This window comes from Melospiza melodia, chromosome 4, assembly GCF_035770615.1.
Source record: "Melospiza melodia melodia isolate bMelMel2 chromosome 4, bMelMel2.pri, whole genome shotgun sequence".
NCBI lineage: Eukaryota > Metazoa > Chordata > Aves > Passeriformes > Passerellidae > Melospiza > Melospiza melodia.
Window position 1 is genome coordinate 77,106,266 of NC_086197.1, and position 27,353 is coordinate 77,133,618.

The following is a 27,353-nucleotide window of genomic DNA, read 5'->3' on the forward strand; positions in this document are numbered from 1 at the left end:
AGAAAGTTTAAAAAAAACACTGTTAACATTCATTTTCTCACCCATTTCAGCATAATACTCTTTAGAAGAGAAACAAGAGAGAATGTTCACAAGTGAAAAACAGGATTAAAACGAAATGTTAATATCAAAATTTTAATTTCATTTGTGGCATTACATAGTTTTAATCTACTGAACCAAAATTTCTTTAACAATCAATAGTGAGAGGCCCAGTACTGACAACACTTACAAAACAAAGCCTCAACACTACACAAACATTATTCAGGTTAAGCTTTTACCAAGACCAGACCTCAATTCTCTGTCCACAGAGAGTTATATTATCACTTCTTTGCTTATAAAAAAATCCTTACAATACCTACAAAGGGTTTATTATACTATACACAAACATTCGAATCAATATTATTTTTTATCCTCACTATGGAATTGAGAGTAAAGACCTCACTCTGGAATAGACCCACCTCTCTGTCTAACCTCCAGAAACTCAATATTGGCCAGCATTAATGTTTAATTAAACTATTAGCTGAAAGGTTTTGAATGCTTAACATAAACTAATGCTCATCATAAACTAACTTCACTGTGCTGCCAAGATATATTTTGAATATAGAAAGACAGCTTTACTGAAATACTAGTTTTACAAATTTAAATGCACTAAACTAGCAAGAGGAAAAAAATTAAAACAGCCTTGATCACCCAGTTCCATTATACCTACACACTCTTACTTTGAATTACTACCTAGTAATGGATGGTTATTACTCTGCAACCATGGGGTCCAGAATGAAAACTGGGGCCCCTGAACCAAGAACCTTTCAAGCATGAAAGGCTATGAGATAAAGGATGTGCTTTGCAAAAGTCTCCTAAATGCATCTAGATTTGTAGCAGTAACTGCATTAAGCAAACCCATCAGCTGCAGAGAAAGCAGATGAGTGTGAGAGTCAGCTATTGCCCATGACAGGAAATGTTAGCAAGCTGCTCTAACTGGCCATGCTTCAGCAAAGCATTTAAGGATGGTGCTAAAGGGCTCTCTTGGCTAGAAAACCTTCTTGAATTGAGCTTAAGGGGCTTGAAGAGTTAGGGCCAAATAAAAACATGCATTATTCCTTTCTTGTGCACAAAACTATTCAATTAGAGTGTGCTCAGAGAACCGATGCATTCAACTCCCTTGACATTTGACAGAAATAAAACAGGATACGATTATCAGCTATGGAAATATACAATTTTCATGTGTATTGTCAGTCATATCTGAAGTTGACTATAAACCTATTTTATACACTTTTCTCTGCAAAGCTGGAGTGATAAAGACACAATGAAGCTTATTGGAATGAGTGTATGGTTACAAAAATGGGTGTGAGAAACATATTTTTATTATAAAGAAAACATTAGAGTATGTATGCTTTGGCTGAAACTTTGAAATTTAGAAAATCATGCAAAGCATCTTTAAGGAAATTTTTAGAGGAGTTTATGTATTTCAGATATGTATATATTCTTTAAGCTGACAATTTCTCTGAAAGTAACAGTCCACATGTCCATGGGAGCAAGCCATTTAGTAAACAATACTATGTCATCTTTCTTCTAAAAGAGAAATGCCAATATCTCTATCACCAATGGTAAAAAATATTTATGGAAAAATATCTATAGAAAATACTTATTTTTGTTTATAGAGGTATACCCAAATCAAAAAAGCAGAAGATATCCAAAGGAATATGCTCTCCCATCTATTTTTAGTGTAATTCATTACTTAGTGTTATTAATTATTAAAGAAAACACATGTATTGTCTGTGTTATAAGTTGTAAAAATGCTATGAACTACTGAACAAATTGAATGTTTTTACTTTACAGCCCTTAAAGCAAACTGCATTTCTCATTATAGAGATATCCTCTCAGCCTGACTTTTGGGGCTTTGAAAGCTCCAGGAATTACTGCAATACACAACTTGCACTCAGAACATCTGTCCTTTATGTCTTAGGAAATAAACCTCAGCCTCACTAAATATTAGCAATTATATCCTATTTCTTTCCTCCATGAAAGAGGCATGTTCCTAGCTCCTCTCAATTCACTTCTATCCTCTAACATTTCTAGTATAGAGTGGGCAGAGATTAAATTTTTTTTAAGTCAGAAAGGGCCTTTATTTTCTAATTTCCAGCTTTTTTAGAATTGTGTATTTTATATATTCTACATGATAAAAATATCAAGCCGTTTCACAGTACTAGGAGAAAGAAGCCACCCAGCACTTACTGATCAATCTAGAATTTTACTCCCAGATGGTTATTGTCCCTCATTTCTATGAAACAAGGCATCATTGCCAGAAAATACACATTTGCTCTTCTGCTAACATTGTTCTACAACTTAAACACATTCTTGCTTTGCCAGTGCATTTCTCTTTGAGTAGACTAAAAAGAGTGCATTTTTTCATTCTACAAGGGAACATAATAATTCCTAATAATACCCAAGACAGAATCTCTATTTCCTCAACTCTAGCTACCGAACTTCTTACTTTCAGAATTCATTTCGATCATATGTGACCCAAACTACAAACAGAATTTCAGATGAAATCCCACCAGTACCAGGTACATTGCTTTAATATTTTCTTTCCACTTCTAAAAATGCTGTAATACATCCTGATATGTCTTTACACTTATCTTTTTTCATTGCAAAGTCACACTTACGGCTTTAGTCACTCTGAGACCTATAAAGCCAGATTTCTCTCTTCCTCTGACACTTTCAACTCCCACCTTACAACAGAAAAATCATATTATTTCCTAATTAGACTTTGTACTACACACTTTTTGTTTCACTCACCCTTCCTTCTCTCACTTTTTAATCTGATTTACACTTCATTTTCTATCAGCTCATTTTCCAGCCTTAATTTTTGCACTCAGAGAAATATTTCCTATTGTCTCCAAGTTAGGCCTCAGTTCAATATGAATTTCAGTAGCACTTATCTGAATTAAACTAATCTAAGAGTAGAAAAAAGTGTGGCTCTATATTGGCTCCCTTATCCAGTTTATCATACAATTTCTACAAACGGTGAACATAAGGGCGAAAAGAAGCCCAGAAGGGAGGATGTGCTTCTTTCAACACACAGACACATCAGCCTGCTCCGGAGGCATTACCCAGTAGTCCTTCCCTAGCCTCAGCCTGTCTAACAGCTGCCTGCCATAATCTTCTCTTTGCTATTAGCCTTTATCTTCTCCTGGCTGCAGCACTTGTTCGATCCATCACTCATTGCACTGCTTCAGGATGCTGAGAACGTAGATCATCATTCACCTGTTGCCATGATCCTGACAGGGCTAAGCAAAGGGTCAGACAGGAGAGCCTGTGGAGGGGGTGGGAACGCAGCTGACAGTGCCAAAAGGTTGGAAAAACTGCAACCAGGAAGTTAATCTGCAAAGGTTGTTTTACAGCTCAGTACCAGACTGGTAAGAGCTGGCTGGCTGCTTTCAAAGGACCAGATCATTTTCACCCTTTTCCTCTGTGTATTATTACTGCTCCTCCTCCCTGCTTCCAGAAGTGCACTCGTGCTCTGGGCATTGCTCAGTGCCTTTGTGAACTGCCACCTGCACCCACCTCAGAGCCAAGGACTGCCTGAGACACTGGGAGTGGCTGCATGCATGTATGCAGTCCGACAGGAACACTCAGCAGGAGAGAGACACGGAGGCAGAAACATGCAGCTCTTTTCCATCTCTTCTCCTTTCAGTTGTTTTATCAATGGATTGTCATACAAACTTAGAATATAAAGTATCAATAATGAACAACTAAGCAACAAATTTGAGTTGCTTTTCATATACCAAGTTACTGCTACTCAGTGTTAAAAACAATATACCAATTTAATTGTCCAAAAGGTATTTAGGAGTTGGGAAGATCTAAATTATTCACTCAGCCAGACTCCACAATATGAGCTTATGGTAATTCTGATTGCCCAGTGGGTCAATTAGGAAAGTTCAGGGAAAAATATTTCCTTCCTTCAGCAGAAGGGAAGAAATATACTGCAACATCACTCTGCAGCACTGAAATAGGCATTGACCACCTTGTCGCATTAGAGTGTAGGCATACTTGCTCTTATAGAAATATATCATTCAATAAATCTCCTGTCCAAATATTTATAACTTAATTAGTTACTCGTACAAAGAAAAACTTCTGCTTTAAAAAATCATGAAAGTTTAATGAGGACAGAAGGCAATAGAGTGAGACTTGTGAAACAAACTCCATCTCCAAGGTGGCAGCTGAGAAACCGTCCCACCGTTATTACATGACTTGAGAATGGAAAACAGGTTCTGACACAATTAACCTTTTGGCAATACAGAAAAGTTATTAAAAAGACTAAGTGGTGTTTACTTGAAGGCCAAAATTTGTACAACTTGCAAACCCACTCAAATTCAGCACTACTTCAAAACTGATAAACACACAAGGAGCAGTTACAATTAACTTCTCTTTTCAAAAGAAGTAATAGAGGTACTAGAACATGTTCTTACTCTGGATGTCAATTTTCTTTGTTTGGAATAAATGAAAACAACAGGCAATACTGCCAAATACTAACATAGGAAACAAACAAATGAAACAGTAATAAAGGGGAAGGTAAAGGACACAACTTCTAAGCATAACAATGTAACACTACCCAGCAGATAAATTTATTGTGCTCCTAATCGAGTCTCCTGTTACATGTAAAGTACTGTTGTGAATGTGTGAAATGGATTCCAGGATTAAGACCTAACAAATTTATCTCTTCATGAGCCACCTTATATCCTTATGAAAATATAGTTTTTATTTCTATTTTAATGGCATGCACCCTACTATTGCTGTTGCAGGTAATTGTACAAATAGTAATCAAGGGCAGTCTTACTGATCAAAATGTTGCTGTTCTTCCATTGCAATTTAAAATATAATTTTCAGTGATTTTGCTGATTTAACACTCTAGCTAAGTACTGGGATCATGTCATCTGCAGATACACTTATGGTATCTAAAACAAAGTTCAGTAGAAATTCATATCACACACACACACACATGGATGCACACCTACAAAAAATAGCAGGACAGAAACAGGATTACAGTAAATTCCATTCAGTATGATATGCAGAAAATTAAGTGTTAATGATTGTAGTTCTCCTATTCCTCTTTCTAAAACACCTTTGTATACTAAATATTTCTTAAACTTACAGGTGAACTTCTGATCACACTAAAATCAGTAACTCGCAACTTCTCTTCAACAAAACCAACAGTTTGCCTGGCTTTCTACTTGTACTACTTATATATGCCCTTCAGTTTTATATGTACCTCCTTTTTTTTATTGGTTTCCAAGCAATATAAATTGATTTTACAATAGGCCTAGGAAAAATGACCACAGCATATGAAAAATGACCACAGCATATGCAGAAATTGGTATCCTGAAAGCCTCCATTTCAGATTTTTCATGGCTTCAAGTAAACCAGTAATAAACTTTTCTTTCTACATTTTTAATTCTGAACCCAATCATGTAAAACATTTCACTACAACATCTGTCTCATTCCCTACAAGTATGCTTGGGAATGATTTGTCAATGAAAATGAGAATGATTCTATGATTCCTTCAGATGTTATCAACAAATAACTGCAAATGAACTTCCAATTAAGCTCCATGATGCTGATGCTAAATGTCTCTTTTCCACAAGCTCTTCAGAGAGCCAGTGCATTATCCCACTGAACTACTGAAATACTGAATTATATAGTATTAAATGTATGTGTTTATAGAGCCTATTGAATGCTTTCAAAAAAAAAAAAAAAACCTATAGTATTTCATTATTTAAAAGCAGTTTCTCTCCTTCTTTAAACCCTTTTAAAAGGCTATGAAAATTTTAATATTCACAGGAACTACACAGAGGTAAAAAAATAGAAGTATGGTTCTCAGAACAAAAATATTTTCCACGCATTGTAGAGCTCTGGAATACTAGAGCTCTTCTGAAAGGGTTGATGAATCATACTATTTAAAGGTTGTGACACATTTATGCCCAAACTAATGCAGGCAAAGCTAGTAATTCTCAGTTACATACCTGTGCAAGAGACAGGTTATGTGCTGGGACACTTGGTTTTAAATTCCAGACCTTTTTGGACCCTGCCCATTTCTGGCATTGAACTCACTTAATTGGCATACCTTAACTTCCTGCATATGAAGAGGGGGAAAAAATATTGTTGTTATTTGATTTGCTTTTAAAATCCTTTGCCACTAAGGTTGACACAGAAGAACCATTAAAACTAAAGAACAGAGATAATAATTCGTATTCCTCCTTAGTCAAGATGATAAACTTTAGATTCACTTTTTTAAAAAAGCAAGCTGCAGAACATTTATTTAAAGCACAGAAATAGGTGTTGATCGTAAATATACTGAAGATGTCAGACCAGTTTAAAATAAATATTAAAGTAGTTTTTAGTAAATTATAGGCCTTCAAGCTCTATGGAACAAAAATTTAGTCAAGGCAGAAGCTTAGTCAAGGCTTCTCTAGAGTGGCAATGAATATTTGGTGCCATCAGCACCCTAAAACCCTTGGAGTACAGTTGTGCTTATCTTGGACAAAAAAAGCCATACTGGTACATGCCATTTAAAAGTTCTCCTCATCCAAGCCAGGATACAGACATTTCAATCAATTTGCCTTACAGTCTTCCAAAACATTCACCCATGAAAAATTTACATACCTTGCTTCAACTATTTTTGACCAAAAAGAAGAAGAATGCACTGCATCCACAATTTTACCTTTCCATGATTTAAAGTGAGAAATGGGTGTGTAGCAGCTGACTCCAGGAGAGTGAGGGGCAGCTATTGCTTAGGCAGCACCTATCCATAAGTGCTTCTCAAGTTTGTCCCATGCACATACTTTCCTTCAAAGGGAAATCCACAGAAACAGAGCCCATTAAGCAGGTCTTAGGCTGACAGCAATGTCCTAGGGTCAGACTGGCCATGTGTTGAGCCCTACTAGGTCAGACCATCTCAGACCAGCGTTTAAGCCAAGCTAACAGGAATATTTCCGCCACAGACAAAGGAAGGGATAGATTACACAAAGGTCTGCCTCTGACATCCTTGAAAGTGTGTGATGCATAAGACACCTTGAAAGAGGAAGCAGAGGATCGAAATCTGCATCCCTCTGGACTGAAGCTAGCAAAGACAAAGACCAAAAGAGTCAGTAGGGAAGACTTCAGAGAAAAGAAAGGTGAACTGCTTTTTCTAAAAATTAGGGGCAGGGTGTGAGAAAGCAATTTCATGTTCTTTGCACAATCACAAAGAGGAGGAAAAAACTGGGCACAGGAAAGATGAATCTGTGGAAAGTGAGATTCAAAGCCTAAGGTAGTTTATAATTAGCTCAGTTAGGAATATTCAATTAAAGGCTTTTAAATGCAGTGTAGGCAGCAACGAAGTTTGGCTTCTCTCCAAAAGTAGCTGCACTCATACCCAGAACCAGGATGGTCTCAGGAGAGATTAGTGAAATTAATGGAATTACTAGAATTTCCTCTCCTGGTCAAAAGTTAGTGCACCTGCCTGATGCACGAAATTATTCCCCATTTAGGCTACTCCTGAGGCACATTTTTAAATAGCAATATTGAGTCTCCTTTATGTTTAGTTCAATATTCTCCATGTGACATAACAGAAGCCACGACAAAAATATGTGTCCTGAGAGTACAGTTAGGAAATATGTATCAGCAGTTTGATTTCTCCCTCTTCGACCCATGCATTTTAACTTCTTGGGTTTCCAGTTTGAATGTTATTACTATTTCATTAAGGCCATAACTATCTGTGTTCTGGTTCCTGAAAGCCTATTTGGCATGACATTCGAATTAGCAGTAATGAGAGGAATACGCTCTTCCATCATCAAGTTTGTTACCTTGATGAATTTCTCTCTGTAGAAAAATATGAGTTAATGCACCTGCCTATTAAAGCCACTTCAGGAGATGGCTGAACGTATGAATGGCCTATTAGCTAAAGAAAAATTCAACCTAAGGCCCAAGGAAGAAATACAGCTGTATCTAAAATGTGGATTTATTACAGCTATTTCTTACAGTACTCAAAGAAAAAGTAGATGTCAGCAAAATTAGGAGTGCTAAAAGATCACACTAAAAAAAGTTAGACAATTTTGGGGCTGTAGGACTTTGCATACAAAATAGTCAGCCTTATATGAATTTTTTTGTGCATTTAAGACTTTTTTGCTACTTCTTTCTGGCTGAACTAAGATTATCTGTCACAATAAAAAACCCAAATGAACAAACAAAACAACAGAGGAAGAAACTTAACAAGAGTACTTGACCAGCTGAGGGAGGCTTCTATTTAGTAATCAAAGTGGCAGATTGGAACAAAATTTTGGATAATTTGGATAATTAAAAGCCTGACAATTTGTTTTAGAGAGTATTATCAAAAGGGTTATTGTTTCCAGAACTATCTAGAAAAGTGGAAATAAAAGACTCAAATATGGATATTAGTTTCCTTTTTTACTTCTGAACTTTCTGTAGTGCCACTGAACTGTTTTCATGCAGAGACAGGTAACCCACTACTATATAATTGCAAGTAAATGCAAAATACTAAATTCATATTTTCTTTATTTATTCTTACCTGAGTAAATACTGCAAAAAGCTGTTTTAACACTGAAAAATGAGTATTCCCACCAGCTGAGGCGTCAGAAATTCCCATTGTCACAAAAATCAAAATTATCAAAAAGAGTTTAGAACACACAGGTAAGGACTGGATTTATATAGAAATCTGATAAGTAGGCTTCTTCTTTTATAAGCAAAAAAGGACTGGAAAGATCTTCTGAAAATGTTAAATTTAGCTGCTTCTTCTGTAGGCATGAAGTCAGCTATTTGTAAACACACCTCTTTTATAACTATGCCAATCAGTATCTCTGAAGAGGGTTTGGGTTTTTTTTCTTTTGCTAGTGATATATTTCGTGGTTGGTTTGGATTGCTCTTGCTTTGATTTTCTACCCAAACTATTTCCACTGGAAATTTATCCCAGGATGTGATGACTCACAGGGAAAAAAAAAAAAAAACACAGACTTAAATTTAATCACAGTCACACACAAATTTTGTTCTTTTGCTACCTTTTCCTCATTATGTACCAGCAGGATGTATTTATCAGCAGGAATCTTATTTTCCCCTGACTCTCCTACACTACACAAGACAAGGTTTTATAAACCCCTCTGTAATGTGGGCTCTGCTGTCACCTGAATAGTATTTAATTGCATGTGTTCCACTTTGAGTTCATATGATTTTCAAGCACAAAAAAATCATAACTGAATTAATTATTCTAAGTGAAATGTCCAGTTACTTACTGCTCCTGGAACAACTCTGATGCACAACCCTGGTGCATCCTCAGACATATTTGCTTCTTTTCAGAGCTGTGAGCTCTTACCTCTTGGTTAACCAGTAATACAGAGATATGTTCTCCCTCTCAATTATTTCTAATATGCTCACAATTTAAAGCAGAATTCCATTTTATTGGTTCCAATTGACCTTCCATCATCAACTACTTAGAGTGCAATCCCATTTCTATTATTAAAGTCCAAGCAGTCTTTCTGAATTATACTCCTATGTCCCTCTGAGCTGCTTATTGTGGGAAAACCACCCTCCTTCTCCCATTCAACCTGTCCTTTGCCTTCTTGTCCCATGATGTCATCAAAATATTTACTTGGCAATAAGTTATACGATCTACTGCATTTTATATGACACTTTTACAAAATTACCAAATAGTTAAATTTTACCAAAATTTTAGCTCCTCTTCTGTGGTAATTAGAATTTCCAATTAAATTATTAACTCTTAATTATTTCTCAGTATCAAATGGTCTCGCTCCACACCAGGTAACAGTCTTGTAAGAAAGCAGATGTTAACTTTCTCTGAAAGTACCTATCCCTGTTATTTTATTTTAATTTTTTTTTATTTTGTCTCTTTTATGATAATACTGATGAGAGTTACAGGCTGAATGCACTCCCTTGGAAACACACCAGCTACACCATGAAGGAAATGATCAGTATTACCAAACGCTGAAGATTTTATTTCTTGCTGCAGACATATACTAAAGGATAATGAATAGCAATGCTTTTAGTGTTCCTTGAGATGTGTTGTGAATTCTTACAATTCAACAGTAGAAAGTAAACATAACCTCTATAGTATTGAAATAACACAAATATTCTGAAATATTAAAAATTGATATTTCTTAGCCAAGGCAAATGCGTCCTTATATCTCCATGTAATCTAATTTATTTTGCTTCATCCAAAAGTATTCACCTAAGTCAAGACAAGGACTTGTCAGCTTTACCACGGCTGTCATTTTCTCATGCTTTTAACAGTCAAAGAGTTACTGCAAAAAAATCTATAGGGACAGGCTGATTATTAATTGTGCACACAAACACACACATAAATCCCTTTGAGGCATATTAGCTTTAAAAGTAAACTTTTGTCACCCAAAGTGGCTCATGAAATATGCAACATATATTACAAATAATTATTCATCAGACATATCAGATAGTAATAACTGATGGCTTAAGTTCCTTAATTTCAAAATATGGCATTAAAACACACACAAAACATAGGGGAAATTAATTTTCTATAGCATGAGTTTTATAGTCACATGATCCTACAGAGTCCAGGGCTCTGTAGCCCTTGAAAATGGGAGTTTCCATCTTTGTCTTCAATTTTCTCTACTGTTTTGCAAAAAAATTATATGATTTTACAAAAAAAATTATATGATAAACTAATTATTATATGATAACTGTATGATAAACTAACCCATGTAGCAGAACATGATGAATAAGAACATTTATTAGCCAGAAACTTGACTTCGCTGCAGATCTCTGGTAATCTTCTGGATTTCTACATTTCTCTGACACTTTGAACGTCTTTGTGAACAATTCTCAACTTTGAGGATACTTTGAAATCAGTTACAAGTTATTTAAATGCTTATACTTTAAACATATCAAGCCAGATTCATCTGACTGTACTATGACAACATTTTTGATTCTGAGCATGTCAACTGAGCATACATAATTGGTAATAGAGGGTAATTAATTCAATTGTTGGTTAAGGGTTTGGTCAGCACAGAATATATGTGCTATTCATGTAGGGAAAACGTGCTGACACAACTCTAACATATGTATAAATATGGTTAGGTGTGTATTTGCAGTCAGGTCTTGCATTTCATCAAGCATTTTGCCAAAACAGACTCATTTTGCAAGCAAAGGTTTGATCAGCTGTTGAATGCAGAGCTATCCTTGCACCTTTTTTTTATCCAAAACCATGGATAGGAATTTCTTTCTACTTTGATCTCACACCATGGTTTGGTTTAGGAATTGAAAATCAGGACTCATATTTGTGGCTACCGAAATGGTGCACCAGATTTTACAACTGTCCTTACAACAGAGGCATACAACGAACAGGAGTAATAAGATCTGCTTTCCCTGCCTAATTTATTAATATTTTCATGTTGCTTTTTGAAGGATCAAAATAATCAAAATGCATACATATATAGACAGATTTCTCAGATGTAGACATCTACACTTTCATAAGCATACATAGATATATACACTTTCATAAGCATGTAATACAATATGCTATATTCCCTAAAGATGGAGTGGTTTTATGCCTCTTTTGTTTCCTTTACCTCTTTCTCAGTGCTACAATGCAATCCTGTGTCTGAGCACCAGACTTCAAATGAGAGATCTATTCAAAACATGCACAGACAAAATAAGTGGTTTCCTTAGTAATGGAAACTATGTGAAAGCCTCTGAAACAACTCCTCCTCCAGAGTAAGTCATGGTGTACGTGATCCTTTCTACCCTCAGCTTATTGATTTAGAGATAGCTTTACATTTAAATAAAAATATTTAATGTGTACAGTATTTGGAAGTGAAACTAGAGATGAGAGGGAAAACATTTACTGCATTCCTAGTTACACTGTTTGGGTTTTAATCAGTATGGATGTTCTATGTTACAGTGACCTTTTAATTAATTTTCTAGATCTGCAATTTTAAAAAAATGAAATTGTATAACTAGGGGCTTCACTTAGGTGCTCATTACACTCCCATAGTTTAGTGTACTTTATGCAAATTAACATTAGTAACCATATTTTGAGCACACATTGCACTTACTAGTGCTCTTTCTTGTCATCACCACAACAAATTCATGCTGTTGATGGCATGGGAAAATAACTGATACCTCTCTCAGTCTCAGAGTAAAAGTAACTAAAAGCAAAATGGCATTCTAGTTCTAATATTTAGCTTAGTGACTCTAAAGTTTTCTAAGTCACCAATACAGCTCTTGTGCAAATAGTTATGAAAAGTAGATAATTTAGAATTTCTATTGTTATCCATCCATTTTAATATTAAACCACAATAAAATGTAGCAAGAATAGTTTTTTTAGTTTCATCAAAAAAGTTCAAAAATTCAAGTCTGAAGATCTGCCCTTGAGAAACACACACTATATATCACATTTATTGCCACAAATGTGGCATTACCAGGGAAGATGGCTAAATTTAAAATAATTTTTTTACTGGGAGAAGGAGGTTCCCTTTCACTGATCACATACTATTTGCCACATCACAGTGTCAACAGAAAAGTACAAACCTGTTTCAGACAAAATATCAGTTAATGTTCCATAGAAAGGCAAAAAGATACGAGCAAAGAAAAGGAAAATGGTTTCCCTGTAAGGAGAGAAATTTCCAGACCTATCACCATCCAATTACAACAAATTGACAGCAGGATGGAAATTCTAGGCCTTACATTGAAATCATTATTGCCACTATTTTCTTCCTCAGCCTTAGATCCAGATTTTCTCCAAGAGCTACGACACTGACTGCTATATTCCATGTACATTCTGGCTCCCACAAACAAGGATCACAAACAAGCAGATCCTCAAGAAATCTACAAAAGTATCTCAGTCCTGAAGATCCACCACAGAGAAGATCTCAGTAAGTTATATCCAATTAATGAAGGCTACAAAACCTGAGATGCCACCACAAGACATAAACTTTGTGAGATGAAATCAATTTTTAAACACATACACTGAGCTTGAAAATTGCTTTACAGATATTTCATCAGCCTTATCCAGCTGCATATAAAGATTCTCTAGCTGCTTTTTACTACTGTGTCTTCATTAAGAATCCCACGTGACGCAGCAAGGTTGTGGTTGCTATGTGTGACTCACTTCCAGCCTTCCGCAGATGCTGGTATGCCAGGGATTCTCGCCTATTAGAATGGGGTCAAGGATGAAAATTAGAACCCAGATATGCCCCTGTGCTGGACCCAGTAGGGATAAAACTTGTTAAGATTTTTCAGACCTGAAGCCACTCCTGTAGAAGGCTGACTATGGCTCTGGGACCTATAATGAGGAAAGAGACTATAGCTTTTGCCTAGGATCTCATAGTTTTCGTTTCATAGAAAATAGTTACTACATAAATAGGCAAGTTTTCTTGAAGAGGAAATATCTCCTTGATCACCAAGATCAGCTCCTCACCCCTGCTTTCATTCAACCCCAGCACACATGACTGAATTTGCCTGTAGTATAAGGCTCTTTACTATGGAGTTCCAGATTTTGCCAAGTCATATTGCACCTACCACTGACATAGCATTTAAAGAAGTAACTGGGGCTTTGTGCATAAGTGAATTTTTCCTTGTGTGAAATTCTTTACAGATTTGTTTCCATCCACTTTTGCTCCATTGTATCAACACTAACTCTCAGATCTTTTCATAGCAGGTTAAGTAATCTGATACAGCATTTTTCATTACGAAGTGAAACTCTAGAAATTTGAATTCATTGTTGGCAACAAGCCTTTCATCTCCAAAAAGACAAAGAACAAGAGCCAGAAATGTTTCTTCTGTTTATCACTGAAAAAAAATTTCAATTTTGGAAAGATACATATTAATAAAAATTAGTCTTTATGGCAGCATAATCCTTTTAGGAAAACATCAATAGTCTTGCCATGACAATGCAAGGTTGTCAAATGCACATGACAATGTCAGATTGATAACACTGCACTGAAAATGCTGGCAGAACAGGGTTACATGAAGGGGTGGTCTTCCAGGCAAATCATACAATGACAACCAGCTATAAATTGTAAGTCAATTAATAAATTAACAGATGATGCCACAACACAGATTTCTTTGAAACTGACCTTCACTCAGAAAAAAATACTCCACAACCCACATGGAAGATATAAAAAGGCGTGCTTTGCAGAACTGGTGAGAATTAATCTGTCAAACAACAGCCCACCAGCTCACCTCTTTTTTATTCAATGGGCTACAAGAAGAAAGTGAGAAAAGCCACAACTGAGCCTCTTCCTTCTTGTAGTCATGATGTCTCAGAAACCAGGATAGGAGCACATGTAGTCATAAGTGATAAAGCTGTTCCAAAAGTGTTGTCTCTTTTACACATGGCCATAATCTGTATGAATACATGCTTGAAAAATTATTTCCAATTTCTGATATAAATTGTGTCATCTTAGATTTTAAATCAAATAGTTGTGGTATTTTTACTGTAACTGCACAGTATTTATTACAGTTTTTAACTACACTTGCTGCATTCTAAACAGAGCTGTGTTCTCACAGACTGAAAACACTAGAAATGGTCATGGGTAATCCTGAACCAGAAAAAAAGGATATGGAAGCCCAAGGATATGCCTTTCTACTTAATGAAAAAGGGGGAAAAGTTTTGAAATCATTTTCCAATTTTGAAAAAAAATGCAGACACAGAATCATTGTATTTAAATAACGAAGGGATTTATGGATTGTGTTTATTGTCCATTAAAAACAAATAATTACTTAGTTTATTTAATGTGAACTCAGTAATCAGATAAAATGCATGCTAAATAAATTGCTGGAGTTAGTCTGCATTAATTTCATTGTCTCTCTATCAGTCTGAGAGAATTTTTTCCTATCCTGTCACCTATTAAGCTATATATATGATGTTCATAAAATTGATTACATTGCTATTTTAAAACCATCAAGCATCACAGTGAAATTAGCAGAAAAATAACTTAATGAGCTTTAATAATCATAATTGTTTTGGTTATAAAAGATACTTTTCTCCTGCAGATAGTTTTAAAAAATATTCTTTAGCATTACCTAAATAATAAAATTCAATTACTTCACTTTTTTTTACAAAATAGAATTTTAGTATGATTTAATAACATTTTAACTAATATGTAAATGTATGCCTATCAAGGAAGTACTTTAATTGCATATATAGTCTATCATAAGAACTCACTTTCTTTATGCAAGTATACTTTAGTTGATTTAATTATGTAGCCCTCTAATTACACAGTCCATACCAATCAACCAAAATGAAGCACTTGTCTAATCTTAATTTCACATGTCAAATCACTGAATATGTTTTTGCATGATTCTCATGTTAATTAGAAAGCCAAATTTTGAATGAATGACAGCGAGTTCATGAAGAGGCGAGGGGCAAAACCCAAGAATGATTTCACATAGGGCAATGCTAGTCCCTATCTATTTACCTTCCTCCAGATCATCCGTTTCTCCACTGGATGAGATATGAAATCTAGGAGTTTTTGTCATCTTTAAAGGAATATTTTCAACTTTGCCCAAACTTTTTGAAATATTCTTGTCTCTTACTGCCCCCCAAAACCCCACCCCTCTAGCACAGGTTACTATCTTCTGTGGGGGCAAGGTAGGAGAGGGCTGAGATGAGGAAGGATTGCCTTTTTTTTTTTTGTGGGAGCTACCACGGCAAGAGGTCTTACTCTTCTGGCTTTGGGTTGTGCTTACCTAAAACATCCTGAGCATTATCCCATCCAACACAGGACATTATGTTGTGCAGCAGGGAAAGCTTAAAGGCTGACTTGGAAGTTTAAAATGGGTTGAATTTGCAGCTCATGGTGGTGAACATCACATAGATCAGAGGCTCCAAGAGCTACCTCATGGGGGCAAAGGAAAAACAAGGTTTCACCAGTGAGCCCTGAGGCTACAGAAAAATGATGTGACATCTTTCTGATCTTAATTTTCCCTGAGCCAACCTCAGGCAAGAAGACCTGAAAGGTAACCAAAGATGGGTTTGCCCCAACTTTTTCGTTACAACGCTTCAGCTAACATTAGAAAAAATTTGAATATCCATAACAAAGAATGAGAGAAAATAAAAAGACCACTTGGTCTTTCCCTGGCCTAGAGTATCTCACCTATTTTCAGCTAATCGGTCACATGAATGCTATTATTTCATCTATGAAACAGTCCCACTCAGTTGGATGAGTGAAAAATGAACAGCACACATCTTTGAAAAAATTTAAACCTTTGTTCACTGTAGCTAGCTTAAGTGCAGCATTCAAAAATTTGAGGCAGAAGGAAAAGACTGCTTTAATATAGCCACAGTGTGAGTCTAACATGAGATGATTTGTAAAATTTGCCCTAACCAATTGTAACAACCTGAAATTTATTTAGAATGGTGACATTAATTTAATTCAATTTTCATAATAAGTGATTTTATTAAGAATAAAATTATTTTCTTACTAAATAAAAACAAAAGTAATGCAGTCCAAGATCTGATCCAAAGTGAATTGAGATGAGACTCAGTATTCATAAAATAGCAACCATTTTGTTGTAAAATTCTGGTGCTATTGCTGTAGCAAAAAGTGTACTAATTCACACCATTCTTTCTAATCTTCAGAAAATATTCATACTGTTATTAGACAAGATCGTGAGCCTTTCTTCAAAGCAGATGAGTGTGAAATGAGAACTACATCTCACTTCAGTCCACTAGAGGGTGGCCTGACTTGCTCAGGGCTGTGGGACTGAATTCACGCAAGAGATCCAACATTTTCTTCTTTTTGACCTGTTGCTAACCAATTCTTTGTGTTTCATTATTAATCATATTGTATTATAATTTCTTTCATACAAACAGTATATATGATAAAAAACCTTTTCCTATCAACATCTATCTCATTTATTGTTCTGTATATTTCGGAGAAGGGGTGATGATAATCAGAAATTATTCTACAGTTTTTAAAACCTTCATAGTTTGTATGCCCTTTGGTCATAGACACAGAATAAACAGGGGAAAAATAAATCATTCACCAAAGAGGATAACATAAAGGGAGAAAGAAGAAAGAAAGGGAAGGAAAAGTCCAGGCATCCTATTGTTTATATAATTGGATGGCCACAAAAGACAGACTCAAGCAGAGAGAGATTGAGAAAAACTGACTTATTTAACCAACCCCTTTCAGAGTTCATTTAGAAATTTTATTTCTCAGGAAGATGTATTACTGCTCTTACCTTCTACTGATAAGCACAGATAGTAAAATGTAATGTTTACAAAATTTGGAAGAGGAAGAATGTGCAAAATCTTTTCCTATCTTAAGCTTAAAAGAAATTTTAAAAAAAAGGCACCAAAACCGGGGGGAAGGCACAGCACATTTTTCTTGAACGGTTTCATCACACAGTATCCTCTGAACTACAGCAGCCTTTGCAGAACTTCAGTGATCTCTAATAAGTTGTTCTGAGTACAGATAACATCCCTTAAAGGGAAAAAAAGATTAAACACAAGAGGGGGTGGGGGTAGAAACCGCGGCGCTGCCAGCGCGGCGTGCCCACACGGCCGGCAGGCCCCGCCGCTCCCGGCGGAGGAGCTCTGGGCGCGCTCCCGGCGGCGCGGGCTCCGTGGCCGAGCAGCGGCGCCGCCGCGGCCCAGGCCCCTCCCGCGGCCCCGCCAGGAATGAGCGCCCAACAGCAGCGCCGTGCAGCGACAGCCCCGCGCCGCTAACCGCCATGGAAACAAGCAGAAACGGGAGCAGCTAGCGAGCTGCTCTCTCCCCCGCCTTCCTCTCTCTGCTGGATTGCGAGCCTCAGACAGCCAGGCAGCAACAGCGCCTGGCAAACGCAAGGGATCTCAACTGGCAGCACCGAGAGTCTCTCATGTTGCAGGATATCAATATATACATCTCTGTGTTATAGACTGTTAGACACACGCATGCACACCGACTCACACCCACACGTACGTGTGTGCTCGCCTATACAGACTCTGGCTTCAATACAACTATGTCGCTACCTGAACTAAGGATTGAAAATTACTGAGATGCAAGAACTCCTCCAGCTCTGAAACTACTCTTATTATAGGGTAAGTTCCTCTTTATTTTCAATTTTATCCTGACTTTTATCTAACTTCTAGACTCTTTACCCTTTCTTCTTTTTGTAAAGTTATTTTTTTAGTGTATTTTCACGTATTACTTCCTGAACAGAAATGCAAACGCAATATGCTTTTTATGCCAGAGATAATCTAAACATGCTTGCAATAGCATTAGATCTGTGCATTTGTTAGCTTGAAAGAACATCAAAGGATAAAAAAAAAATATAAAAGAAGAATGTTTCCACTAATGTTTCAGAGGCAATATTAAATTAATCACTTGCTGTGTGCTTTGAAACCAATAAAACAAAACACAGGACAGCCTCCTTTCCTCTCTCCAGCGCTAGGATTAAGGGAAATGCTGTTTATGTCAAGACCTAAAAACCACTGAGCAATGAGGCTGAATGAGCATATCACAAACAGTTATTGAATTTCTGCCAGGCTACATCTTAAGGATTGTGGCAAATGACTTCGCCTAAAAACATCCCCTTTCCAGTCAGAAGGGACACTGTGAATGTCTGATTACCGATGCAGCTGGAACTGACGTTAGGTAAAAAGGATCACATTAAGCGGAGGAGTTCTAATCTTCTTTGGTAATTAACAGGATCTCAGCAGGGTGTCTCTGTTTACATGGAAGGAGAGTGTTTAAATCCATCACTATAAAAGCTTTGCCTGTTCTAGTATAGCAAGGTTCAGAACTGTTTGCCTTTGCTTTCCATGTCTTTGTTTTCACATGTCTAGCTGGAGTTTTTGCCCAGCACTGCCGATGAGAAAGAGAACCCAACACAGGGGGAAGGAGAAGGCAGCAAATGCAGGGAGCTAGAAAAATATCAGTGGTTTTCATTTTAACCACTCTAATTAACTTAAAATTCCAGGCTAGCACTACAGTTGCCTAATGTGCTTGTGCTTATGCATGTGTCTGTCATTTCTTCCATGCAGTATCAGAGTACCTCAGTATCCTTTAGATGAAAACACATTTGGTAAAGTGCATCAGCATGGATCTGTGCTTCATGCATCAGTGAAAGATAGAGATAGATTTTACTTTAAACCATGAAAAAGACAGGTTAGCCCTCTAATGTATGCTTCAAAGTGAAAAAAATGCCATCTGCATCTTCCTGTATGCTTTTGTTTGCTTTTTAGAGTACTACATCTGTATTAAAAACATCTCAGTATTTTGATTATTTCTCCTACCCCTTTTTCTCCCTTCAGCCCCCTCACTCCTGTGAACTCTGGAGAACATCATAAAGATTCTGTTCCTTTGCACCAACGTAATTATTTGTTTGTAATTTTAGAACTACTGTGTTTTGAGAATCAAACTGTGAAAGAACCATCAACAGATAGCCACTGGCTTTAAGACTGTCACCTTTCCAAAAATGTCAGGAAATGGGTAGCTTAACAATACGTATGGTAAGAAGTCAATTAATTCAGGTGACCTTTGTAAATGGTGACAATAAAGCAGCTCTGACAATATGCCACGGCGTTCGACATTCCCTCTGGAAAATGAATGAGCTTAAGAAGAGGTTTTCTTTTCAGAGTACAAAATGAAAGGTACTGAAGCATTAGCTCCAGCTATTGGCAAGCTTGCTTCCTCTATTTTAGGTGGTCTGTGAAACCTGTTTCAAGCAAGCTGACTTATTTTATTACATGAAACATAATCTCTGGTCTAATTAATTAAATATCCTGTTTTCATTCACACTGCATGTGCACAACAAGCATTTCCAGCTCTCGGTTTGGATTTTTACAAAATGTGCTATAAAATAAGTAGAGAAAACCTGATTCTGATCTCTTCATGCTATCTGCAAAGGACTACTCAGGAAACTTTTTCTACATGCCTCACTATCTTCTCAGCTATTCTGAATGTTTATCCTCATTCCTTTTTAATGTAGAAAATAAGTAAATATGAGTAACTTTACAGAAATGCATCTTGGGTTTTGCCACATACACTCTAATGTGCTACTTCAAAATATAATACAGATATGCCAAAGAGCTTCAGAAAAATGTGGCCATTTCAATCATACATGTACAGAAAACATGCTGTAGATGAAGCTTCTCTACACAGCTCAGACATTCTTCACCAGCAAAGCAGGCAAAATGTGTGGTGACTGTATTTTGGTTAATACTCCCTCCAAGCTCCTGCAATAATGTTGTAGTGTCAGCCAACGACTGGCTGATGTTGTTATGGTAACCCCAAAGTCCCGTCTTTTAGGGTGGCAGCTCTGAGCATGACATCAGAGCATGCCTGCTTGGAGTGCCCTGAAGTGGGTGAGTACTTCATTTTTGCACCTGAATTAGACCAGATCAACTCAGCAACATTGCTAGCTGGAATGCAGATCCAAAAATATAATGTACAATCTTTTTTAAATATTCAAGACTGAGCAGCTTATGAAAATATTCACATCCTGCTTTTCACTTGTAATCACTTGTCCTCTGTCACTAGAAAACAAAACTAAGTATTTGCAAGAGAGAGCAAACCATTTAGGAGTTTTGGAGCCACTTTCTTTGACTCTTACCTATAACGTTTATTGTATTAACAATTAAAAGCTAGCCAAAAGCTTTGCTGCTTGCTGACAATCACTCTTAATTAAAGTTAGACTGGTATTTAATAGCCAAGTTTTAGAGTATTAATAGAAGAAGACAAGCAGTAGAAAACAAAAAGACTTTTTCAAGACCAGCTCTGTCTTCAATTGACAGAAAAGTCACCACAGAGAGAAAAAGTATACCTTTTTGAACTATATATAGATAGTTTTAGTGTTTCATGGTACATGACTGTTTTAGTTAATTCATATGTCCTGTCTTCAGATAGTACCATTAAAAGCTGAAGGAAAACAAAACTCTTGAGGGAGACATTGTCAGAAACTACCTTAACATACTCTTCCATGTCAAATTCCACAGACTCAGCTTCATATCAAGAAGCAAAAACTGACAATGAAAAACCAATTTCACATGTAGCACTCAAGGAACTATTTCCTGGAGACAAAGGAATGGAGAGTTCCTAAATTTTTTCTGAAGATCAAAAACATCAGATAGTTTCTAATTATTTTTTAACAGAATATGACTTCTACAAGCCTTCATACTACTTTAAAAGAATACCAATTCTCATTCTAACAACACAACAAGCAATTAAAATCCTTTGCTTCACTGGAAGAAAATGCCAGTAGAATTTGAGAAGAAACAGTAGTGACAGATGTCATTAGAAAGGTCATTAAACATATTAGTATTAAGAGAAAAATCAATGCTTCTCATTAAAACTGTAATGTAACTGTAAAAAGGAATTACTGTGCCTTTTACTTATTCAACTGACCAGTCCACAAACTATTAAAAGCCATTATTGTGAAATGGTGTAGTTCATAAAGAACTTATTTAAATCAACAGTATGACCTTCAGTGTTACACAAAAAAATCTATAAATGATTTCATCAATTTTTCCTCAGTAAAGTCATATCCTCAACTGAACTGAACTGAAAAATGTTTATTAGCACAGCACATGGAGCTATATTCATCTGCACCAGAGAAAGATCCAATATGGATGTCAATAAGATTATTTTACATTGGGTTCTTCATGGAGTAGCTCAATATGGCACCTTGTGAAAAAGAGTATTTTCATGAGGGCCAAATACAAACTACATTCACAATTTTCCTTGATCCAATTCTCTGCCAACAGGATTTCATATTCTTTATGCATGGAACATCAATGCTACAGACATGCTCTCACCCCTAGTGTTTACCAAACTGCTTACTTTTCTTCAAAGCAAAAACAAATGCAGACATTAAAACAAAGGGGAAGTTTCATTTTATAAACACAAATTTATACAGCATATCCTCAAGACCATTATCCTTCATTTTGAAATACTTCTTTTTCACAAAAGATTTATCTCAAGTCTCTTTCAGCTTGGCCACAAGCAGCAGTGGTCTAATTGAAAGGAAATAAGAAATAAGATCTCTTTATTCACATTATTTCTATTCAGTTGTTGTATTTCTGGAAATCATTAAAATATCTGCCCCAAATTTAATGGTAGTTTAACTCTACTGACCTCTGTATTAGAGTAGAAAAGAATTTTGCCTCTTTTGTGCTCGCAGCTCCCACAGTTTCAGTCAAACTGGGAAATGCTTTTTGACAACACTGGCACAAAGGAAATCATTTAGCTTTTCTCTTTCCTGAATAAGCATCTGTACTTAGAGGTAAACACTGCAAAGCAAAATAAAATGCTACAGGGAATATTTTTTCAAAATGTCTGCTGATTATTAATATTACCCCAAGAGTCTTTTAATAGACATTTCTTGTTATGCAAATAGCAACCAGTCTGCCAGGAAATACTTTAAATTCTCTATAACATTTTGCATAAAAAAGGTACAAGTCATAAGTTCAGCTGCACCAAAAATCCCTGGGCATCCAGTTACTAGTATGAAAAAAAACAAGAAAAAAAACTTTTTATACAATTACATGTCTAGGGATCAGACAGCTTAAGAAATTACCTAGCTAATAAATTATGGAATAACCAAAAAAAAAAAATTAAAAAAAAAAAAAACAAAAAAACCTGGGCTGTAAAAGAACACACAATGAAGAGCAAAGTTGTGCGTTGAGACATTTTTTTAAATTGCCATAGTCCTATGCTGTTATACCATCATCTGGATAAGAAAAGATGACTCTCAAATTGTCTCTAAAAAGGCAACATGATGGTCAGACATTACTAGCACTCTTCTAGTGTGGTGGTTAGAGGTTAAGGGAAACTGGGTTGGTTAGTTTTTTACCATGGTGCTAAAACAAGAAGTCATTCTTATTTGAAATAGAATGAGCAAAATATGCCAGATTTGGGAGGTATTCAAATAAGTACAATTATGGGACTCATTCTCTGAATAAGGATCAATACAAATGTCTCCTACTTTACAATAGTAGCATATTTCTGCTGAAAACAGATATATATGTGTCGTTATTTATATCATATTTATGTGATTTATTCAGTACCTAGAGGCCTAATAAAATTTTCCATCTTGAGAGGAATAATTTTTATGTGAAGACAGAAACTTTTCTCAAAGATTTTAGCTAGTGTCACCGTAGCTATAAATAGAAAGACTAGAGAGGCACATTTGTTTCTTCACCCCAAGCTCATTGCTGTTGCCAAGTTCTCTCAAGTCACTGAACTTCCTCTCCCCTCTGGAAAGCAGCTTTCTCTAGAGGTCATGTCAAGCATCAGCAGTTTTTGCAGATGACACTTAGCAGTGAGCTAATTCACCCCAGTGCAGCGCTTCCACCAGAGTGCAGAATTACCTGCTGAGCTCCCCACCCCAGCTGGCTCCGTGTTCCGTGCCATGGAAGGAGCTGAGAGACCACACTGGGCAAGGCTCACATGGGAGCTGAGTCTTCCAGAAAAATCTCTGTTCTGTGCAACAACAGCTCCAAACCCACAACATAATACTAAACTGCTCTCTTTTGTGTACTCCATACAGAAATCAAGCAGTGCTGTAAAAATTCTTCCTCCCTCTGCACTGCAAAAGGATGTTCTGAAACAATTCAATCAATTTATGAAGTATTTTCTCTTGTCAAACTCTAAACAAAAAAAAAAGCCTTTCAATATGAAAACTATAATTACAGCCAAGTGGTGCTTCATTACCACTGTAGCTTGAGGGACGTTATCTGCACAACTCCTATTTCATACCATTTTATAACAAAACATAGTTACTTAGTTATCCTCCTAAATATAACACTATAAGATTATCCTAGATATTGTGTGTATTACAACATTTTGAACATATACTTCTTTTTTACACAAGATGCACCATGTTAACTTTCTGAAATGATAGCTGAGACTGTAGAGCCACTATTTCATTTCACTCTCACAATGCAGTAATTTTACTTTTTGATTTTGGCCAGTTACTTGCTGGCAAGCCTAATACAAGGCTAAAACTCAACTGCACTTGCAAGAAATTGAATAATTAACAATGATTATACCAGTTTATAGAGGTAACCTTATGAGGTGAGAGAAGACAAAATGAGGTAATTGCAAATATAATGATCTGTTAAGCTAGAAATGTTTGTCTGAATAGCAATTTCACCCAGCATGTATAATTCACATAACATATTCTTCTGAATGTTGCTTTGATATAGATTATCCAGTCATCAATATTTTGTCAGACAAACACACTTTCACTCATTTTATTTTTATTGTAAAATAAGAGGCAAAAAGGATATTCAGCATACTATTCCAGGGTTAGACTCCAAACTCCAAGCTCCAGAAAATAAGGAAAAGTACCCTGTCCTCCAACAGCAACAGCCAAACTGCTGAGCTCTTTCCTGGGCAGAAAGAAGAGCCAGTCAGAGGAACTGCCCAGAAATATTTCTGCATTTCTCTCTTCCTCCCAAGAATAATATGCATGTTTGGCATTACACCAACCCCACGCTCCCTCTGATAGGAAGCAATCACCTTGGATATTAGTGCATAGAGTAATTTTAATGAGGCTACTCAAGGCAAGGCAGATGCAAGTGCCTTCATTAGGAATTTAAATACTGCCTTCAGCAGGTATCATTTAACAGTAAACTGTAACTAGAATAGATAACTAAAATTATATACTATTTCAAAAATTTAAAAGCTGAAATATTAAATTACCTATAAATTGTCAAAATTGTTAAGTACATTTAGGACCTTTGGTCATTTCAGTTCAATTAAAGTATATAGAGTCACATATCTGGAATTTGCATATTGGAGGTCCTGGTGTTCTGCTCCATACTGAAATACCCTTTGCTCTTTTAAGGGTTGGAAAATCCATAAACTTGCTGATTTTCAAATGTTATTCTCATTACTGCTCTGACAGCTTCTGAGGTTTACTAAAAATTCACAAAAAGGAGCAAAAAAATCTCTATTTATCTTAAGTGAATGTGGATTTAGTATTTGTAATCTTTACTTTGTTTTAAATTGGGTTTATATATCAGTTCTTCAAAAAGCATCTTACGTTGGGATGCCATTATGTCAATCCTAGCAACAAGTATAGAAACCATTAAAAATTAAGAAAAAATTATAAAAAGTTTAAATAAACACAGTATCTGTGCCTGACACAAATATGTCCGCAAAACTATAACCAACTATAATGGTTATGTTGAGATCGTAGACTACCCATTTACAGCTACTCTACTTGTAGTAAATGGATTTAATGTTACTATAAGCACATTAAAAGTTGTGGTATAAATACACTTTACTACTATTTAATCTCTCACATAGAGGTTGGCCAAACTTTCAGAAAGTCTGAAAAAATTTTCTTAAAGCCATCTACGCCATCATTAATTACAGTGTAGATATTTATTTTTTCAATAAAGAGTAATCAATGCTCAGGGCTGAGGAAAATGTTCAGTTCATAAAATTAAATTTGCATTAGCATTACTTTGAAATAAATCTTGTTTGGCATGTCAAAGAACAATATTGAATTCACCACGATCTGTTTGCAATGGATTGGCCAAAGAACAAGATTTGCAAGAATTGAGAAACTCCAGTTTGATTTTTACCTTCCATGAGTTTGTCTGGCATAAGAGCAGACTTTGCTTTGAGTGGGAGGATGGACTGAAGAGCTCCTGAGGTCCCTTCCACTTGCCTCTGCCAAGATGACCCTCTCAATAGAAAGGCTTGCTTCTCTGCCATCCCTGCCTTGGGAAACGATGCACGGCACCGCTGTCATCGGAGCCTGCTCAGGTGTCTTGGTGTGACTGCATCACATGAGAGCAATTTAGATGTTACTAGAGGTGAAGGGCACTGTTCAATCTGTCTCTGAGCTAGTTGTGTGGAGCTGAAAATTCTGAAAAGGCAGACAGTCTGCTGGACTGCTGAAGGAAATAAAACCCCATTTGGACATGAGGCAATATTTGCTTTGCTGTTACCTACAAGAGTAGGTAACAGCAAAGAGTACTTCAGTGAAATCCCAGCAGAACACTAAAAATGCTTTAAATGTCCTACTAGGTTGTTTAAAAAATTTAAAATAACACACTATATTTATTCAGTTAACAGAAAGCAACTATTTTCTAGGAAGAGAGAAGCATGATTCCCTGAAACATTACCATCCTAATTTGTAATCTCTGTATTTCTGCTCAGCCAGGTGTTCAGTGTTTTCCACAGATCTGGGACTGAATACACTACAGTTTTATACACAGCTTCAAAAATACAGCTTTAGCGATCATGAATTAGAGCACTTCATATTAAGTGCTAAACTTTGGCTTTAACTTCCTAGCATGGTATTTTACCTCATGTAGGGAATTTTAAACTCTTTCACTCTTTACATGGTATAAACCTGCAATGAGTTTCATGAGAAGTGGTTCTACTGAGAAAACCTGTTAGTTTGAAGGTGTTATTTATGCTGAGTTTCCACAGTTATCACCAATATCAAGATTACTTACTCTAATATCAAGATTATCAAGATACTCTACCAGACTAATTTAAAAACCACAAATTGCTCAATTAAATTTGCCTGAAATTTAGAGTACCCTTTTACAGATGATTAAATGGACACCATGTACATCATAATTTTGAAAAAAGCAATGTGGAAAGGAAACAAGCTAGAACCACATAATACTAATAGCTGTAACCTCATGGAAGCCGTGGAGTGTAAAGCAGGACAGAAATAAGCTGCAGCACTAAATTCCAGCCTTTGCTCTGATCCTATGAGTAGATAACATAAGACAGTTCTTTCTGTTCTTAGTTCTGCATGTGCTTAAAATCATTGTCATGAGATTTACTTAGTACTGTTTAAAGGGAGGGTTGGAAGGCCTTTAAAGCATTTTTCTTACATTAGAACCATCCCATGCAGACAGATTGCATTTCTATTCTTTAGGATGGGCAAAACCTATAATTTGATAATGTTTTTAAAGAAAAATGTTTCTGAAAAAAAGTAAATGATACTGCTGATATTTATCACTGGTATTGTAGCAACTCCCTAAGTAAATGTTCTAGCGCTGGAATACTCTGAATTCAAAAGTATGAAGAATAAAAAAGTTTTAGAAGAAGAATTTCAACAAAATAATAGGCTATATAGTCTATGTTTACCTATGACCGTTACATCTTCCAGGCAAAGTCTGCTTGTTGGCATTCACTAGGGTTAAGTATTTGAATGTAACTCAAATCAAAATGTTAATGATTCATTATAAAATAATTTCTTCTTGTAACAAGGATGCATTTCTCATTATGCAGTAATTTGCAGAATTTATAAACATTTTCCAAAACAAGCACAGATAGGTTTGCTTTAAAAGGAATTCCAGTTCAGTCCTAAATGGGACCCTTGTGAGAACAAGAAAATCTTGTCTTTCTAAA

General features: G+C 36.0%; 2 protein-coding genes across 4 annotated transcripts in view; one reads left to right on the forward strand and one right to left on the reverse strand.

The window, feature by feature from the left end:
• Nucleotides 1-27,353, reverse strand: part of IMMP2L (inner mitochondrial membrane peptidase subunit 2) — a 407,189-nt gene that overhangs the window by 192,913 nt on the left and 186,923 nt on the right. The window lies entirely within an intron of this gene.
• Nucleotides 17,682-27,353, forward strand: part of LRRN3 (leucine rich repeat neuronal 3) — a 31,804-nt gene continuing 22,132 nt past the window's right edge. Inside the window, exon 1 of the mRNA XM_063155260.1 lies at nt 17,682-18,064. The gene's annotated coding sequence lies outside the window, so the exon portion shown is untranslated. The remainder of the gene's footprint in view (nt 18,065-27,353) is intronic.